The sequence below is a fragment of the Pteronotus mesoamericanus genome, unplaced genomic scaffold, assembly GCF_021234165.1.
Source record: "Pteronotus mesoamericanus isolate MK-2021 breed Mesoamerican mustached bat unplaced genomic scaffold, CSHL_Meso_final scaffold_85, whole genome shotgun sequence".
In the NCBI taxonomy this organism is placed as follows: domain Eukaryota; kingdom Metazoa; phylum Chordata; class Mammalia; order Chiroptera; family Mormoopidae; genus Pteronotus; species Pteronotus mesoamericanus.
This window is the reverse complement of record NW_026555329.1, coordinates 38,502,409-38,507,678: the sequence shown is the minus strand read 5'-3', so window position 1 is coordinate 38,507,678 and position 5,270 is coordinate 38,502,409. Positions and strand designations below refer to the sequence as shown.

The 5,270-nt window shown below is 35.1% G+C and overlaps 1 pseudogene; it reads right to left on the bottom strand.

The window, feature by feature from the left end:
- Positions 1 to 3,354: 3,354 nt before the first annotated feature.
- LOC129062880 (cytosolic 5'-nucleotidase 3A-like) lies at positions 3,355 to 4,952 on the bottom strand (annotated as a pseudogene).
- Between the last annotated feature and the right edge of the window lie 318 nt (positions 4,953 to 5,270).

Below are 5,270 nucleotides of genomic sequence, written 5' to 3'. Positions count from 1 at the left end.
CATTGAAGAATAAGAGCAGTCAGAGGTAAGTAAATGAATGAACATGGCTGTGTTCCAATAAAACTTTATTTACAAAAACAGGTGTGTGGGGGGGGGGGCCTGAGAGCCATAGTTTTGTGACCCCTGCCCCGAGCTCAAGGTCCGCAAATACAGTGAAGCACAATTGGCAAGATTACAAAAGACAACAGTAAAAAAGAGTTAGACCAGAGGAGAACCTCCCCTTTCAGCATGGTTTTCCCTACTCCATATTGAGCAGGGTGCAGCAGTACAATATCCCAAGTCCTATAGAATCATGACATGTTCAAAACTCTTTTTTAAAATCCTCTCCCATTTTAATGCAGTCACATTTGACTGACTGTACAGTTCTAATGTAAAAATAATTTCCCCTCAGAACTAGCAACACTGTTCTCTTGTCTTCCAGTATTCTGTATTGATGATGCAAAGTCCACTGATATTCTGCTTCTTATTCTTTTTTTAAATAGTTTTTAAAATTATTGTTCTATTACGGTTGTCCCAATTTTCCTCCATTGCACCCCCTTTCCCCTCCCACACTTGACTCCCACAGTCAATCCCTACCCTGTAGTTTATGTCCATGGGTTATTTATAACTGTTTCTTAACTAAACCCTCCCCCTTCTTTCCCCCCTTATCCCTATCCCCACTCCCCTCTGGTCACTGTCAGTCTATTCCTTGTTTCCATGCTCTGATTCTATTTTGCTCATTTGTTTGTATTGTTCATTAGGTTCCACCTATAGGCGAGATCATATGGTATTTGTCTTTCACTGCCTGTCTTTTTAATTGTATTTTTTATTACCATTTATCCCCATTATGTCCACCTCCTGCAATCACCACATTGTTGTCCTGTCCATGAGTCTTTTTTCCCTTTTGCTCAATCCCTCCATACCTTAACATCCCCCTTCCAGAGCTATCTGCCCACTGTCTACCTATTAGTCTGTCTCTACTTTGCTTGATAGCTCAGTTTGTTCATCAGGTTCCACATATGAGTCAAATCATGTGGTATTCTTCTTTCTCTGACTGACTTATTTCACTTAGAATTATGTTCTCCAGGTCCATCCATACTGTTGCAAAGGGTAAATTTTCTTCTTTTTTACAGCCAAGTAGTATTCCATTGTGTAAGTGTCCCATTGTTGTTTTATCTGCTCATCTACTAATGGACGTTTGGGCTGCTTCCATATCTTGGTGGTTGTAAATAACACTGCAATGAACATAAGGGTGCTTATGTTCTTTCAAATTAGTTTTTCAGGTTTCTTTGGATAAATTCCCAGAAGTGGAATTTCTGGATCATACGGCAGTTCCATTTTTAATATTTTGAGGCATTTCCATTATGGTTTCCACAATGACTGCACCAGCCTGCATTCCCACCAACAGTGCAAAAGGGTTTCCCTTTCTCCACATGTTTGCCAAAATTTGTTGTTTGTTGATTTATTGAAGATAACCATTCTGACTGGTGTGAGAAGTAATCTTTCTTTTTTACTTTAGGAACTTTTAGGATTTTCTCTTCTCATCTTTGGAGAAAAGAAAAAATCAGCAAGAATTATAACAGATGGGAAACATAAAAGTCAATGTCAAGATATGATCTGATTGCATGAATCGATTAAGTTCCTCTATCAATGGGAAAAAAGCTCTGTGTTTTTTAAATCCAATTACATATGTCAATTAACTAAAAAATGTCTGGAGGCTTTGCTAGAAATAAATGATAAATATTTATTCAAAGGTTTTAGAGTTTGAAAACTTGAAAGAGAGCTAAACAGAAACTCAAAAGTGTCCCAAAAAAGCAAAGCAAAATTAAGAGTTCTTATAGGAGAAAGTACATTTTTGAGAATAAGCAGTTCAGTATTCTTAGCCCCAAGAATGGTCCAGGGCAGTTATTAGTAAGATGTTAGGGGTCTGGATGATAGGCACCAGAAGGTCTTGTTCTAGCCAATGGTCTAGATAATGTCAGGTGGGTGTCAGGTTGTCTGGATTCCTTCAGGGAGTAATCAGAGGGTTATCTGGAGGTTTCGTATATATCCAAATGTATTGATGCAGGACTAAAAACTTCAAAAAATTTAAGTTCTCAGGCTACTTGAAACAAGAATGGAGTCTTTCCTCATATGCTTTTTATAAGAGACATACTTTAAGATAAAAAAAAATCACTAAATGAAAAACAGGAACATTTTCTAGTAATGAAAAGAACAATCAACAAAAAAAGGAAGAACAGTCAAAACCTTTTACCTGATATAACTTATAAAGTATAAATTTGAAAATATTATTAATACAAAAAGAAAATCACAAGTGCACAACATAGTGGGACACTATATATACACATATATATATATGATCAAGTTGTTAAGTAAATTATTCAAATATTTTACCTTTTTTCTTAAGTTCTGTTTATTTGATCTATCAATTTCTAATATATATAATTTGAATAATTTAATAAACTTGACTTAATATATATTTAATTTCTCTCTAAAAAGAAAAGAGCATGCACATTGTTTTAAAATACCAATGGAATACCTACAAAAATTGAGCATGAATCAAATCAAAGAGAAATGCCTCAAATTTCAAGAAATTTTATAAGGCTTTTAATATCATGTCTATTATCAGTGCATCCTTATGGAATACTTTATAATGATTAGTGATATGTGTATACCAAGTTGTTTCAAATACCAAGTGCCAGTGTTTTCTGGAAAATTTCAAGTTTTTCCCCAAACAAAATAAGAAAAATAACACAGTTTCAAGAGATTGTGATACCATCAGCATAATTTACCTAAATTACAAAAATGACAATACTTAAAATCATGCACATCAAACTTTCCTAGTGTAAAAAGACTCCTCAAAACTTCATAATAGTCCTGGCCAGGTGGTTCATTTGGTTGGAGTGTCGTACCATGCACCAAAGGTTTGCAAGTTTGATTCCCAGTCAGGGTACATACCTAGGTTGCAAGTTCTATCCCTAGTCAGGGTGCATGTGGGAGGCAACCAATCAATGTTTCTCTCCCTTCCTTTCTCTCTACAATCAATAAACATATTCTCAGGTGAGCATTAAAAAACTAAAAAAGACTTCATAATAACATTAAACTACAAAATTCACTCTGGAAATATAAGAAGTTACTTTTCAAATTTTGACTTAAATATTTCTTTTTGCGTTAAAAAAATTGTGAGGAGTGTGTTGAGAGAGATGGAAAAAAAAGAGAGCTTCCAGTTGATGAATTCAACATGTCTGAAAATACTTGGAAAAACTTCAATAACGAGAATATGTTACACGCAAGTCTTTCAGCAAGAGAACACACAAGCAGGTCTTGCATCAATTTTGCACCCATAGATGAGACATCTTCTTGAAGAATTCTGGCTTATAGGATTTTCTGTAAGACAAAGTTATCTACCTCCAATGATTTATCTCTTACTAGAACAATATCATAAGAGTCCATCTTCTTATCTAAAAGCTCATCCAATCTATCTTTTAGATATCCAATCTTCAGAATGTGATCAACATTAGGTACTCTATCTGCCATTCTTAAGTCTCCTTGGGAGTCTCCTAGCAGAATTATGTTGCTATTGTCTTTTTGTTGATTAAAATACTCTGTGTTCTTTGAAGCATCATCATGTTTGTTAAATACCATGAATGAGATCTCCTTGAAATCCTTTGAGCACCCATTGTCATCAAAATCCATGAAATTAGACACTATTTTAATATTTTGATAATGAACACCAGGTTGGTAAATAATCTTTGCTAGTACATAATCTATATCAGACAACAATATGAACACAAGGATTCCTCATTTTTGGAGCTTATCAAAGAAATTCTCATATCCTTCCTTGAGCATAATGTCAGATTCTGCCACAACTTAAGTTTAGCTTTCTGTAAAGTCTGTTCAACAAGCAAACCATGTGATTTAGTGTTCCATTCTACCATGTAAGGCAGCAATTTTCAACCTTTTTCATCTCATGGCACACATAAACTAATTACTAAAATTCAGCAGCATACCATAAAATGTTTTGGTTTTTTTTTTTTTTGGTCAATCCAAAAAGAAATAGATATAATTTTGATTTATTCACACCAGATGGCTATTGCTGTGTTGGCTGTTCTCATTTTTTTTTTTTTTTTACTTGACAATCTAAAGGAAAAGAGGTCAGTGCCTCTCACTAGTCAGGTATCGCATGTGGAATACTACGCAGCAGAAAGAAAAAAAGAAGTACTAAACTTTGCGACAGCATGGATGGAACTGGAGAGCATCATGCTAAGCGAAATAAGCCAGGGGGCGAAAGACAAATACCATATGATCTCACCTATAAGCGGAACCTAACCAACAATGCAAAGAAGCAAGGAAAATATGACCAGCAACACTGAAAGGAAAAGAAATCAACAGAGACAAGAGGCAAGGGGGGGGGCAGGGAAAGGGAAGGGAAGGGGAAAGTCAAGGAACATATAGCAAGGACTCACGGACAAAACCAAAGGGGAAGAGCTGAGGGAGAGAAGGTGGGAGGGGGCAAGGGAAAGAGGTGGGGGGAAGGCAGAGACAAATGTATTTAAAAAGTAAATAAATTAATTTAATAAAAAAAAAAATTCTTATAGCACACCAGTTAAAAATTACTGATATAAAGGTATTCCTCTTCTACAGTAAAAACAAGATCAAATTCAGTAACAGTACTTTTCCTTTGGTTGCAGTAACTTTTTTTGACATTCATCTGAAACCAGCTTACAGTTGTGAATGACATTATGACATGTTAGATGTCTTTTCCGTTCATAGGAAAATCTACTCAGTCACATCAAAGTCTGGTGTTATCTGAAGTTTCACAGCTCTTCCTGTGATAAGACAACATAATTTCTTCTACTTTTAGGTTCTTGATGCAAAATGAACTTTTCTAGAATTCTGGCATTATCTTAATGATCTTAGTCTTCCACCCCTGTCTTCCTCCTCAATGTGATTATGCAGTAGACCAGCACCACCACCCCCTACAATCAGGGTGCACATGCTGACCCATGGGTCACATGTCCCACAAGCATCACCCAGTCCATGGACTGAATCTTGTGTGCCTCCCAGGCTGAAAAGAAATCGAATTCCAAGAAATTCTTGAAAACAGAAATCATAGTCTTGATTCTCTGATCTCAAATAAAATTAGAAAATAATAAGATAATAAAACAGTTCAATATGTTTTTAAACAACTCTTAAAAAGGAAATCAAGGAAAGTAAAAACAAGCAATTAATAACACATTAATATAAAAAATTATTAAATAGAAAGTATAACTTGTTAAGTAATATTATCA